General features: G+C 41.6%; 1 long non-coding RNA gene across 1 annotated transcript; it reads left to right on the top strand.

Annotated features, from left to right (window-relative positions):
* The first annotated feature begins 584 nt into the window (after positions 1-584).
* On the top strand, positions 585-15,246 carry LOC104007640 (uncharacterized). The gene is made up of 4 exons (XR_681920.4): positions 585-1,391; positions 7,636-7,706; positions 10,273-10,867; positions 14,250-15,246. It is a non-coding gene; the product is annotated as an uncharacterized LOC104007640 (long non-coding RNA).
* Positions 15,247-15,507: the final 261 nt, after the last annotated feature.

Consider the following 15,507-nt stretch of genomic DNA (forward strand, 5'->3'; position numbering starts at 1 on the left):
TTTTATTTTGTTTGAATTTTTTTGGTAGAGATGGGGTCTTGCTACGTTGCCAGGGCTGGTCTTGAACTCCTGACCTCAAGTGATCTTCCTACTTCAGCCTCCTAAAGCACCGGCATAACAGGCATGAGCCACCATGGCACCTAGCCTTGCTGGAATTTTTGAGATCAAATCTGCCATGTGTAAATCTAAGTCTTTATAAGAAGCATATTTCAAAGCCAAATACTAGTAATGTTTATATCAGCCGCTATTTTACATTGCTCAGGCAGTGTTCTCTTTCACTAATGCTATTAGCTGAACATTGGTTCAATTGCTTAGAATGGAAACAATTATATGTAATATTTCATAGTTATTGCTCTTGACATATATCAAAAGAGAAGTGACACTGGATGTGACAATTCAAAGAAATTCCAATATGGAACACAACTTTTGCCCCCAATTTTTCCTGTGTTTTCAAACAGAGATGCTAAGCTTTATTTCTCATACTACTTATTTGTTGGGTCCTGCTCACAGGACTGGAGGAGTGAGGTCAGTATGATATGGGAGTGCTGGGAAGGGAAAAGCGTGGTCCCTTTAAATGATGCGGAATGGAGGAAGGGAAGCGCTGGGTAGAGAAAGGCGGGTCCCTGGCTAAGGCTCCACCCCCACGAACCCCATTCCTGCTTTCCCGCCCAAATGTTGCATTTTCTAAGACCTCCCTGGCCCGCCATACCCCCATCCTGGACCTGCAAAAACCCAAGACTGCGGGCACGGTGGCTCATGCCTGTAATCCCAGCACTTTGGGAGGCCGAGGCGGGCAGATCACGAGGTCAAGAAGTCGAGACCAGCCTTGCTAACATGGCGAAACCCTGTCTCTACTGAAAATACAAAAATTAGCTGGGCGTGATGGCGTGCGCGCCTGTAGTCCCAGCTGCTTGGGAGGCTGAGGTAGGAGAATCGCTTGAATCCGGGAGGTGGAGGTTGCAGTAAGCAGAGATTGCGCCACGGCCCTCTAGCCTGGCGACAGAGACTCCTTCAAAAACAACGATAACAACAACAACAACAAAACAAAACAAAACCTCCCAAGACCCTAGTGGGCAGACACACAGCCAGCCAGACATGGAGAGTAGCACATTGGCAGAAGACGCAAGTGGCTGGTCCTCGAGACGACGTTGAGAGGAGCATGCCAGCAGAAGAGCACACACCGACAGGCACCGACACACCACCGGCAGGCCATGCACCAGCAGAATGATGCGGAGTTTGACGGGGCAGTCAGAGAAGAGCCTGGGCCGCCAAGGGGCCCGACTCCAGGGGAAAACCATCTCCCTTCTGGCTCCCCCATCTGCTGAGAGCTACTTCTACTCAATAAAACCTTGCACTCATTCTCCAAGCCCACGTGTAATCCGATTCTTCAGGTAAGCCAGGGCAAGAAACCCCAGGATACAGAAATCCTTCTGTCCTTGTGATAAGAAAGGGGGTGTAATTGAGCTAACACAAACCGCCTATGGATGGCAACCTAAAAGAGCATCCTGTAACACACGCCCGCCCACTGGGGCTTCAGGAGCTGTAAATATTCACCCCTAGACACTGCTGTGGGATCGGAGCCCCACAGCCTGCCCGCCTGTATGCTCCGCTAGAGGTCTGAGCAGCAGGGCACTGAAGAATCGAGCCACACCTCATCACACACCCTGCGAGGGGGACAAGGGAGCTTTTCCCATATCAAGTAGATTGCCCTGGTGCTGCAGAAGCAGGAAAAACAGGACCTGCCCATACCCAAGAGCCCGGCAACTCTGGCTAGAGTGAGGCCTGAAATTGTGTCCGGAATTGGTGGGTTCTTGGTCTCACTGGCTTCCTCTCAAAATCACGCTCAAGAGACGCCACAGTTAGAGGTAATGGCACCTCTTTTTTTTTTTCATTTTTAATTATTTATTTTTTGTGAACTGGGGTCTGGCTCTGTCACCCAGGCTGGAGTACAGTGGTGTGATCATAGCTCACTGCAATCTCGAACTTCTGGGCTCAAATAATTCTCCTGTCTCAGCGCCTGAAGTTGCTGGGATTATAGGCAGGAGCCGCTGCTACTGGGTTTACTTTTTAAATTGTGGTAAAATACACATAACATAAAATTTACCATCCTAATCACTTTTAAGTATACAGTTCAGAGGTATTAAATACACTTAAAATGTTGTGCAACCAACACTGCCACCCACGTCTGTAATTCTTTTCATCTTGCTGTTAAAATTATGAGAGGCCATTGTTTTGGACCTAGGCCAAATCAGATCAGACCTCTTTCTGCACTAGGCCCCAACAGACCAGACCAAATCAAAATGGAGTCACTCATGCTAAATGAGACATAATCAAAATGAAACTAAGGAAGCTGCAAAGCTTTGCTGCCATTTTTAGATTACTACTTTCCTGATTCAGCATTTTCTTGGTTACAACAAAAACAGACCAGTTTTTTTTCTCACCTGAAAACAGGAGATTCCAGCATAAAGAGGTCCCTTCTGTTCTAACCCTTACCAAAAAAACAAAACAAAACAAACAAACAAAAAAACAAACCTGAAGTCCTGGTTCTCACATTTAAAAACTCACTCTTTTGCTATTTCCCACTGAGATTTGAGATCAAATAAGTACACTGACAATGGTGACAGAGTGACATCGATGTCTAAAGTTTTGGCCAATCAAAATTGAGAGGTTGACCAAAAGGGGGCAATTGTTAAATTAAGTTTTGCCTAAAGCTGCCTCCTTACGTATTTTAAGTTTGGTCTAAAGGTTTCTCCATACATAGTGAACTGTAACCTGACTGGAGGTGTAAACAGACTGTAACCTACTCTTGTGCCAATCATCCAGTTTTGGCCAATCACAGGTAGCCAACTGATCGAGTGTGTTCAACACCCAGCTGTAACCAATCAGGCTGTTTCTGTACCTCACGTGTGTTTTCTGTATGTCACTTGCATTTTTCTGTGAAAAATCCTCGCTGACTGCGACGCAGTGCCAGAGTTGCTCTTAACTTATTCAAGGAGGTGGGGGAGTCTGCATGGTTCTTGAATTGTTCTTTGCTGAATTAAACTCTGTTAAATTGTCTAAAGTTTTTTTTTAACATTGCAAAACTGAAACTGTACATCCATTAAACACTAACTCCCCATTCCCTTCTCCCCCCAGCCCCAGACAACCATCATTCTACTTTCTGTCTCTATGATTTTGATTACTCTAAGTATTATTGGTACCCTTTATGTAGCACCTTGGTGACTGAAGACCAGGTTCAGGGAGGTTTTTGTGTTTTGGTTTTGCTTTTTGTTTGTTCTTTTTTTTGAGACAGGGTCTCACTCTGTCACCCAGGGTAGAGTGAGTGGTGTGATCACAGCTCACTGTAGCCTTGAGCTTCTGGGCTGAAGCGATCCTCCCACCTCAGCCTCCTGAGTAGCTGGGTCTATGTGCATGTGCCACAATGCCCAACTAATTTTTTAATTTTTTTGTAGAGGTGTGGTGTCTCACTGTGTGGCCCAGGTTGGTCTCAGACTCCTGGCCACAAGCAATCCTCTCACCTCAGCCTCTCAAAGTGTTGGGATTACAGGTATGAGCCACCACACCCAGCCAGGCTCAGGTTCCTAATGTTGGTTATCCATCTATGAGTACCAACATGCAGCAGTGGTAATTATATTAAAACTTACTATAATTTTAATTAATCTTTTTTTGTTGTTTTTTTAAGACAGAGTCTCGTGCTTTTGCCTAGCCTGCAGTGCAGAGTGGCACGATCTCGGCTCACTGCAACCTCTGTCTCCTGGGTTCAAGCCATTTTCCTGCCTCAGCCTCCTGTAGCTGGGAGTACAGGCATGTGCCACCACACCCAGCTAATTTTTTTTTTTTTTTGTATTTTTAGTAGAAACAGGTTTTCGCCATGTTGGCCAGGCTGGTCTCGAACTCCAGACCTCAAGTGATCTGCCCGCCTTGGCTTCCCAAAGGGCTGGGATTACAGGCATAAGCCACTGCGCTCGGTCTGATTTTCATACATAGTACATATGTATATACATATATATTTAATATAATTTTCAAAATCTGAGCATTATTATATTACAGTTTGCAAGATCTTAGCATTATCATAATATCTTTTTTATTTTGTCTTAGGCCTCTCTTGCCAGTTCTAAAAACTAGTAGAATAAAAACCTTAGGTACTAAGTTATACTTCGTTTACCATTTTCTCTAATTTATTATTTCAACTCTGAATCACAAAAGAAAGCTCATTCAAACACAGTGGTAATATGACAGTGAGTAGCACTTGAGAAACACAAGCCAGACACAGTGGCTCACACCTGTAATTCCAGCACTTTGGGAGGCTGAGGTGGGAGGATTGCTTGAGCTCAGGAGTTTAAGACTAACCTGAGCAATATGACAAAACCCAGTATCAACAAAAAATACAAAAAAATTATTTATTTGGGCATGGTGATGAGTGCCTGTATTCCCAGCTATTCTAGAGGCTCAGGCAAGAGGATGGCTTGAACCCAGGAGGCGAAGGTTGCAGTGAGCCAAGATCACGCCACTATACTCCAGCTTGGACAACAGGGCAAGACCCTAAGAAAAACAAAAACAAGCCACCTTTCCATGTGGATTATATTCCTAGGCAATTTACTATACGTGGAAATAAAGTGTATCAACTATTATTTTCTCCCAGAAACACTGCTGTAACAGAAGGGTAAAGTTCCTGACCTAGGGCCTTAAGCCAACTTTTACTAAATGCAGGACTTAATAAACTATAAATGATATATTTTAGTTTCATAGCATAAAGCTTTCTAACACACACACATAAATCAATTAAGTAGTGCTACAAGTAGTCAATAAACATAAAATCCATTTAATATGGTGCAGTCTGTTTGACCACAGCTTCCTGCCAACTATTACACTGAAGCAAAACAACTCCAATGGGCAGGCTTATTCATTTTATGGATTTCAGGATGATTTCCTTGAGGACATTTTGACAAGTATATTGAAGGAAAGTTTGGGGCAGTTATGTGATGCCGTTCTGGAAAAGAAAAAAAGTGAACTCAGGAGTGATTACTTGCCATTCCCTCGTTCTCTGATAGTCAATTTTCCTGTCATAAAACCTAGGGATTAAAACTAATCGCAGCCCAGTAGTGTGGTTAAGGTTGGGATTCATTTTCTCAAAAGGGGAGAGCAACATATGTTCATGTGAGAAACTGCCTGTTTACGTGTCAGAAGTTACAACATGGGTGTAATTGGCAGAGGGCTGTAAGTGTGAATGGCTATGAGTACAAATCACTGTAAGGATTGCTTGCATGATTTCCCCCTCCAATTTATCACTGAGTGGAAGAAACATGAGTGGGGAGGTCTTGGTTCTTGTCATCCCAGTTAATAAATTCAAAGCAAAAATGGGCAGACTCACAGAAGGCCTGAGAGTCCTGAACTAGACCTTCAAATAATCCCAAATGTCATGTCAGACTACTGTTCTGTGATAAGAAATGGTCAGTTATCTTTTAAGAACCCAATAAACGTCACGCAAAGTGGATCTCTAATAATTATTCTCCAAATCTTGTGATAAAATACTGAGCTTTATGTCAAGTCAGCCCTGTGTGGCAGGACACCGTGAGCAGTACAATTTGTTCTACCTCAGGTTGAGGGATAAAAGAAACCACTCATTTAATCTTGTATTACATCAAAATTGATTTGGTCAAAAGTCACAAATTAGTTCAGTCATTTTTGACAGCATGATTTTTATCAGAGGACCAAAAGCTTGGTTAAACGATGGGAGAGAAGGGGAGAAGATTTTGTTTCCAATCTTGGGAAAAAGATCTGTGCATCAAAATTATTCAACTATTATTTTCAGATACCATTGTTCACAATAACTCTCCTAGAGCTGTGTTTATTTTTTGCAGAATGCACTCTGTCAGTTACATTGATCTTAAAGGGCTTAGTTATTCCTTTCCTTGCTGTGCAACCAACTCCACCAAAGTTGTGTTTATCTCTGCTTGTTTTCTAATCCAGTGGAACCAAGGAGGCAAGATGGTCAGGTATGATATGATTTCCCCTTAATATGGAAACTGCTGTTTATCTAGTATGTTGCAAAAGTAGTAGCCTTGCTCTCTAATCACCTAAAACATACCTGAAAGCAAGAAGGTTCTCTCCTAAAAGCTGGTAAACACAATGTCACAAACCAACCTGTCTGCCATAAAGGCACTGGTGATGTCCACAACGTGTCCTTCAGGAGGTCAAACAAGTGACACTCTCAGATTCTGAAAGTGGAGAGCCACCACCCCTTCAGGCCCTTCTAAGTATGGAAGAGAGGAAGGGAACCAGCGATTAGTTTTACTTCTTTAGAAAATCCAGCTCTTTTTCAGATTATTTCTTTTTTGCCTTCATCCCAGAGAGTAAAATTCCTTTGAAACAAGGAAGCATTTCTTTCAAGAACATCTTTACCTGCTTTAGCTTTTGTTTTCTGATAGTCAACCCCACCCATTGTTTCACTTGACAAGTAAGGGAAAGAAAGATTTTTTTTTTTTTTTAACTCATCTAAAGAAGGAAAACCTGTATGGATGGATCTTGAAGCCAGTGGAGTGGGTACCCACTGTGGGCAGGACTAGGAGCAAAGAGGTGCACTAAAGCCAGCCTTTACATGGAGCCGCCTCACCCAAATTCAAAATCTGTTTAACCATCAACTTGCCTTAAACAAGAAGATAAGTTCTTTAAGCAAAGCAATGGAACTCATTAAGAGGTACTTTTAAGACATCTCTCAAATGTACATAATAGGCTGTATTAAGGATCATGAAATAATAGTATCTACCATTTACTGAGCTCTCATTTTGCACCAGGTGCTTTACATATCTCATCTCACTTGCATAGCAACATCTCACTTGCATAGTTATTATCATTACCCCCATTTTACACATGGGCCTGCGGTCTCATCCAGGCATGGCATCAGTGACCAAGCTGGGATTTTAACTTAGAAATTTATGCTTTTGCTGCTATACCAAATGATGTCCCTCAAAAGAAATAATCTATGAAGCTGCTTTGTAAACAGTAAAGTTTCGGAATATTTTATAGTGACAGCTTAAACATATTCTGCAAAGTTTGGCCAGAAGGCAAAACAGGACTCTGTTCTTCAAAGTGCAACGAGCCTGGGTTTAGTTGTCACTCACTGCCAGGGATAGGCTCATTCTTTGCCACTGATCCCTGTGGGAACTGTGATTGTCTTCATTTGTAAAATTACGATAATAACTACTTAAAAAGTTATTTTGAGGGACAAATAGATAATGGATGTAAAATACTACCTGGCACATCATAGGCAAAGCAGGTATACTTGATCAACAAATGTTCCTTTATCTCTTTCCCTCACAACTGTCAAAAACAACAAAGTGTGTCCTCTAGCTTGGCTAATACCATGCATGTCTCACCTCTTCAGTCACCTAAGCTGAACTTTGAATCATCCTTGATGCATTCAAAAAAACGTTTTTTGAGCACTTACCTTACACCTAGCAGTATTTTAGGCATGGGGGATCTAGGTGTGTAGAAAATATCTGAATAGAATTTAAATATTTTTTCATCTCCCCAGCCTCCCACCCAGATAATCATCAAAGTCCTGTTCATTGTACGTGTGTTAGAAATTGAGATTACCATCTTGCCTTAAATTTGCCCTATTCTGTTCTTTCCTAGTGCCGCCTCCCAAATGTGGAAATGCATTGTCTTTCTTCTTTCCTAGACCAGTGGTCCTCAAACCTGAGCAGGTATAAGAATCATCATCTGGGTGCAGGGGCTCACACCTTAGTCCCAGCACTTTGGGAGGCTGAGTGGGTTGGATTGCTCAAGGCCAGCCTGGGCAACATAGTGAAACCTTGTTTCTACGAAAAATAAAAGATTAGCCAGGTATGGTGGTCCGCCTGCAGTCCCAGCTACTTGGCAGCCTGGGGCAGGAGGATCACTCGAGCCCAGGGATTCGTGGCTGCAGTAAGCTATGGTCATGCCACTGCACCGCAGCCTGAGTAACAGGGTGAGACCCTGTCTCAGAAACAAAAACCAAAAAAATCGTCATCTGGAGAGTGTGTTGAACCTCAGATTGCTGCCTCTCCCATCCTCTGGAATTCCCAGGTGATGGTAATGCTGCTGGTCCAGGGACTACACTTTGAAACCACTGGCCCAGACTATTACCTCGCTTACCTCTTCATCTCTTCACCAGTAACCTCATCATTTTCTAATCCAGGAATCAACAAACCCTGGCCCTTTGAGCCAAATCAAGCCCACAGGTTGTCTTCATCAATAAAGTTTTATGGGAACACAACCATGCCCATTTGTTTACACATTGTCCATGTCTGCTATGAGGCAGAAATAAGTAGTTGTGACACAGATCATATGACCCACAAAGCCTAAAATGTTTATGATCTGACCCTTTACAGAAAATAATTTTTTGGACCTCATCTTTACCATGCTACAAAAATGGTCTTGCCAAAAATACACCCATCCAGTCACCCTCTAACTTAAAAGATGGTTTCTCATTGCCTGCATAGTCAAGTCCCATGTTTTCTATGGTGTGACAACCCGTCCAACTCTGTTTTACCTATCTCTTTGTCCAATAATTTAACCGTCCTTAACTTCTTAGTTTTCTTCAAGCAGTTCAAATCCTCCCTGGTTTCCAAGTCTTCCCACATCTTGTCGCTCTGTGTACAATATCCTTCTCTCATTTCTTCACAGGATAAGCAACCACATCACATCAGTTTAATTTTTTTTTCTTAGATCTACCTCATTTGTCAGTTTAATTTTTGAGATTTCAACTATTCACTCTGTCTCTCACTCAAAGAGACAGGGAGAATGAGGACAATACTGCCTGCCCATTCATTTCACATAATGAGTTTATGTTTGTGAATGAACGTGAGATGCGAGACTTTACCCTACCATTCCCTCAGTCCACTCAGACCCCCGGTGCCCGTCCTGTGTTAGTGTGAGGCTCTCACCACAGAGGGTGTAATCCCAGTGTTGAAGGATAACCGTTTTTCATACAACAGAGCCAATAAACACAAGCCAACTTCTGCATCTGGTGCTCAAAGAAGCAGCAACAATCTGTTCCAAAGCTGGAGGAAAACTGGCTGTGTGGGGCTTACTGGATACTGAATATCTAGATACTAAATACCTAGGTGCTGTACTTTATGGGTGATTTAAGGGTTCACTTCAAACATCAGCATTTATTTGTTTATATTTTATTATTTTTTATTTTTTTAGTTTTTTGAGATGGAGTTTTGCTCCTGTTGCCCAGGCTGGAGTGCAATGGCATGATCTCGGCTCACTGCAACCACTGCCTCCCAGGTTTAAGTGGTTCTCCTGCCTCAGCCTCCTGAGTAGCTGGGACTACAGGCGCACACCGTCATGCCTGACTAATTTTTGTTTTTTTAGTAGAGATGGGGTTTCACCATGTTGGCCATGCCTGGTCTTGAACTCCTGACCTCAGGTGATCCACCTGCCTTGGCCTCCCAAAGTGCTGGGATTACAGGTGTGAGCCACCGCACCCGGCCAACATCAGCATTTAGAACCTAAACCCTAAATAAAATCTAACTCACTCTTTAAGCTTTGGCACAAATGTCATTTCTTCTCATTTGCTCTGATGTGGGTCAGTCTTCCTTCACGCTCCCGTAAGTATCAGAGTTCCTTCAATCATTTGCACATATCTGTGTTATAATGTTGAACTGTAATTATTTATTTAATTTTCAGTCTCTCTCCTTTAGGCAGTGAGCTCTCCAAGGACAAAGGCATATTATTTATTTAGCTAGTTTTTAGAGATGGGGTCTTGCTAAGTTTCCCAGGCTGGAGTGAAGTGGCTATTCATAGGTGAGATCCCACTACTAATTAGCACAGAAATTTTGACCTACTTCATTTCCGACCTGGGCCAGTTCACCTCTCCTTAGGCAACCTAGTGGGCCTCACTCCTGGGAGGTCATGATATTGATGCCAGTTTAGTGTGAACACCCAGTGAGCATAGCTCACTACAGCCCAGAAGTTCTGGGCTCAAGCTGTCCTCCTGCCTCAGCTCCCAAGTATCTGGGACTACAGGTACATGCCACCATGTCCAGCAACAAAGACATATTTTAGTTATCCTGTGTTTGTGTCTGTCTCAATACCTAGCCTTAGTATAAACATTTAGCAAATGTTTATTGATGAAATGGATGAAGTCCTACCTCCCATTTTGGACCACTTGCCCTTCTCAGAAATGATCTATGAACTCTCACTGAATGTTCAGTTAACGTCCATGGTTTATCATTTCAATGCATTTTAATTCTTCCAGTATTCATTTTTCTTCTCCACTAGGTTTAAGCATGGTCATAGCAGAATCAATGTGCTCACCCCATCATGAAAAAAAAAATTTGTTAATGAATTGATTACTACTTTGAGTGTGCCATATTTTAAAGACGAAGAGAAACTAATCAAGTTAGTTTTTATTTGGTCAGAGGCTTGTTTGTGCCTGCTTATCTAAAGTTATAAAGGCCCCAGATATGGCTCCGTGTTGTAGAGGGACTGTCTCTTCTTATATCGACAGAGCCCATATTCACAATGTATCACACTTACCTCGATATATTGTCTGGAGTTTCCTAGTCTGTGTCCTTTGCCTGGAATGCCCTCTCTTGCTAGCTGGCTTCTTCCCACCAGCTGTGGCCAGGGCTGAGGGCTGCTCCTGATTCCTTCATCAAAACTCCGTCTGCTGGGTGTGGTGCCTCACACCTGTAATCCCAGCACTTTGAGAGGCCAAGGTGGGAGTATCGTTTGAGCCCAGGAGTTCAAGACAAGCCTGGACAACAGAGCAAGACCCTGTCTCTACCAAAAAAAAGAAAAGAAAAGAAAAAAAAAAAGCCACTTTCTCTTCCATAAGCCAGTTTATTTTTTCTTCACGGCATTTGTTACAAATGTAAGTTAAAAGTCCTAAATACGTATTTGTTCAATGAATGTCGAAGTGCTCTGACCTTATATTCAATTTTCCTATCCAAGGCAAAAACCATTATGGGAAAAATAGTAGAAAATTGGCTACTTAAAAGTTAACCACACTTAAGAAAGTCTAGCATGCAAGGTAGTGATTATCCTGGAGCATTCAAAAGGCATTTGGGTCTCATTTACGAGGGGTTTTCTGCAGACCTCAGTTTCTTAAATTTTAATCAATATATTTTTAAAGTAGGCATAATTTATCACACGCTTTTGCAGCTTTACTCTTTATAACTCTAAGAAACTGTAGAAAATGTTTTCTTTCCCTGTCTCCTACATGTTTGAAGATGAAATTGAAATTCAGCCAATAAAACTGTGCTAAAAAGTTTGACACTAAGAAAAAGAAAGGCCCCTCTCCTGGTGAGTTTCACTGTGAGATGGCTGGAAATGTTGATTGGTGGATCTGTGTTTGTTCGTTAGTTTGGGGCCTGGACACTGAGAGTTAAGTCCACTTAGAGATGTCAGGGAACCCATACTTTTGGTTAAAAGCCAAAAGGGAATGTGGGGAGGGAGTTACGGACTGAAATAGGCGGTAGGGTTTTCTCCCTGTGTGTCCCCCTTTCTCTGTCCCTTGTTTGGTTTATGCATAGATTTTTGTTGTGTATCCTTCAATCCCTTCCACATTACCCTTCTCTCTTTCACCCTTAAACTGAGATTTAGAACTAAAATGAGAGTTTACGAAGGTACTGGCTATAATTATTTTATTTACTATTTATTAATTTTTTTGAGACAGGATTTCTCTCTGTTGCCCAGGCTGGAGTACAGTGGTGCAATCATGGCTCACTGCAACTTTGAGCTCCCAGGCTCATGCAATTCTGCCACCTGTGCCTCCGGAGTAGCTGGGATGACAGGCACATGCCACCATGCCCAGCTAATCTTTTTACTTTTTGTAGAAATAGGGTCTCACTATGTTGCCTAGGCCGGTCTTGGACTCCTGGGCTCAAGCAATTCTCATGTCTCAACCTCCCAAAGTGCTAGGATTACAGGTGTGAACCACCTCACCTGGCCTATAATTATGAAAAAAAACCCACTATTTTCTGATGTGATTTTTAATTTATTCCTCTAATATAATATTCTATTACTCAGGCTTACTTTAGACAAAAAACTACCTCCTTTGCTTACTATTTTTAAATGGTTATTGAAGGGGTCAATAGCCTGCAAATATGTGCATTTCTTTGACCCAGAAACTTTGCTTCTAGGAATTTGTATTAAGGAAATAATTCAACCAGTAGGTAAAGAACTTGTATAAGCCTGTTTATTCTAGACCTGTTCCATCTTATTGAAAAATTCATACACAACCTAAATGTCCAACAATAATGTTGATTAAATAAATGTAAGTATATCCATACAATTAAATGTTATACAGCTATTAAAATTAATGATGTCAGCAGGGCACAGTGGCTCACGCCTGTAATCCTAGCACTGCCGAGGCGGGCAGATCAGTTGAGGTCAGGAGTTTGAGACCAGCCTGGCCAACATGATGATGTTGGCTGGGCGCAGTGGCTCACGCCTGTAATTCCAGCACTGCTGAGGCGGGCAGATCACTTGAGATCAGGAGTTTGAGACCAGCCTGGCCAACATGGCGAAACCCCGTCTCTACCAAAAATACAAAAATTAGCCAGGCGTGATAGCACATGCTCGTAATCCCAGCTACTCAGGAGGCTGAGGCAAGAGAATTGCTTGAACCCGGGGGGCAGAGGTTGCAATGAGCCAAGATCACGCCACTGCACTCCAGCCTGGGTGACAGAGACAGACTGTCTCAAAAAATAAAATAAATGATGTAGATATTTATTCCCATAAAAGATATTTATGCCATATAGTACAATAATAAAAGTAGTTTGCTAAATGGTATGCATCGTATGATCTCTACTTTAAATGAATGTATGTATACACACACATAAATTATATAGTGATTACTTCTGGTGATGTGATTATGAGTGAATTTTCTTTTTCGTTCACATGAAATGTCTAATTTTTCTATAATTAGAAAAACTGTTACTTCTATAATAAAAATAGTTTACTATAACCAACAAAACTTGGTGCTTATTTTATGTGACAGTCTATGAATTTGAATAGAAAATGGCATCCATTTGTGTTCTAATTAATGTTGTAATCCTGTTCTTTCACTCTCTTTTCAACTTTTTTGCTTCTCCTCAATTAAAGAAATTCTCGTGTACTGAAGAAACCATTGGTGAGAAACTTGTCAAGGTCTCTGGAGCTCAAATGTGCCTTAAAATAAAAAGGAGATAAAATGAAAAATTCACTACTCCAGGGATCTGTTCTGTAGTGGAAACGCTCCTTATACTATGAGGATTTTCTTTCCATCTATTTGATTTTAATGGCTTTTAACTTCGAAATGTCTGAGGAGTAGATGTCTAAGGGTTTTGGTTCATTCAATGTGCTCTCCTCACCTGGACATGCAGGGACATGAGTGACTGCGAATGTGGACCTTGTTAAGGCCGTATGCCCACAAGCAAAGGAAATGTGAAATTGAGAAAACTTTCCAAGGCCTCACAACTTTCCAGGCCTCCCCTGACCTATTTGTATTTTCCAGACACACAACACCTTCCTCTGAATTATCCTCATTATTCCCAAGTAGCCCTGGATTCCACCTCCTGCCCTTTGTCGATGGCCAAACTAGAGACCTGGCTTGGATAGTGCTAGCAATAAGCTCGTGGTTGGCCACAGCTGGAGGAAAGCCTTCACTCAGGAGATACATGGACTTCTAATATCTTCTAATATTGCAACCCCAAACGTGAGGTTAAAGGAGCTGAGTGAAGGATCAGGGCCTGCCAATTGCACGTGCTATTTTTAGCTCCTGTATTTGGTCCAGGTGACCTGGGGGACCACTCGTCCTCTCTGCACATTGGTTTTTCAGTTGACAAAATGGACAGTGTACTGTTGTAGGCAGGAGAACTTCTTATTTAAAGGCAAAGGAAAGAATGCCATAAGCACAGTAGGCTCAGCAGAGCTAATAATGATGCGGGGGCCCAGAATTCTTGCCTAGATTTTATCTCTGGCTTGTTGTGTGTCCCTGAGCACTTAGGCTATTTCTGTGGCCTCATGCATAGACAGGTATAATACCCTGTTCTCTCCACTTTCATTATATGGGCACTGCTAGGATAAAATAGCTAGTTAATGAGATTTAAAATAGGAAGAAAATGTTTTGGAAGCCTTCAAAGTACTTGGAGATTTTCAGATTCTGATTAAATAGAAGGTATTGTTAGGAGAAAAATCTGGACAGTTCGTATCATGTACGTATTGTTTCCTTGAGTGCTGTATTTATTGGGCAATTTTTTTTTTCTTTTCAGCACAAATGTGGAGGAAAAATGAAGGCAAAGCAAAATAACAGGCAAGTCTGAAAACAAAAGTGTTGCCAGTCATGCTAAGCCTCAGGCACGCATTCTGAATGAAGCTAAAGTTTAAAGTCCCCTCTGATAGATTTGTGACTTAAATGTCCACACTAGCAAGTGTGTTTCTCACATGGAGAAGTAGCACGATTTTGTGTCAGGAAAGGGATGAGAACATGCTTCTTGAACACATACAACGCTGAAGACATTTCCTGGAAAACCATTGGCCTTTGCTTAGGACAGTTGCATCACACAGAGATGTTTGTGGTTCAGATTTATGAGAAACATGGGAACTGAAGCCAAAGCACTACTTTTGCTCAGTATAACCAGGTGCCAGATCTAAAGTGTTAGGCAGGTTCCTATATGTATGTTAGAAAAAAGTTGCCCAAGTTTTGGACAATTCCTTTTCCATCTCTCTTACAAGTCAACAAATCGAAGCAATAAACTATTCTCTGAAGAAAACAAATTTATTTGGTTGATTCAAACTTTTAATGAGACTGTTACTCCCCTGTGTGCCTTTCCTTTCTCTGGTTCTAGAAATACATCTAGAAAGGGGGAAAATGTTAATATATTTTCTACTGACTTTATATCACAAATGCTTAGCTTAGAGGGTGGACTCTGAGGAACAGTGTCCTTTCCAAATATTATAAAACTTTGTGTTCATTCTGGAAAAACAAACAAAATTAATCACAATGATTTCCTGCTTTGGAGCAATGAGAAATGGGAGGGAAACTTCACCTTTTCATAGCTTTTGATGTTTGCACCATGTGAATTACCCACCCCCAAATTTAAAATACGAATTTTTGAAAAAGTGTTTACCTCTGAGAAGAGAAACTAGTAGTGAAGAATGAGGAGCTGTAGATTTTTAACGATTCTGATGTATTTGTGTTTTTCCCAATGTTCATGAATAAATAAATGTGCATTCATAATTAAAAAGAATAAACAACCTGGAAAAAACAAAAAAAGGTCTGTGTTCACTGATCTCTAAATAAGAAAAGATAAGACTTGTAGTGTGGCCTTATACTTGTACATCTTTTCCATGTGCCAAAGAGCTACCCCATGGTCAAGCCAAGTGGTGATTATGTAGCTTTCTCTGAACAGACATAATAGGGCTACACATTCACTGTGAAAAAGCTGCAGACAGATGACACCAGTCAACAGAACACCCTACACAGAAACTGTAAAACCATTTTAACACTTACTTCAGATATTATTACAT

Source organism: Pan troglodytes, chromosome 7, assembly GCF_028858775.2.
Source record: "Pan troglodytes isolate AG18354 chromosome 7, NHGRI_mPanTro3-v2.0_pri, whole genome shotgun sequence".
In the NCBI taxonomy this organism is placed as follows: domain Eukaryota; kingdom Metazoa; phylum Chordata; class Mammalia; order Primates; family Hominidae; genus Pan; species Pan troglodytes.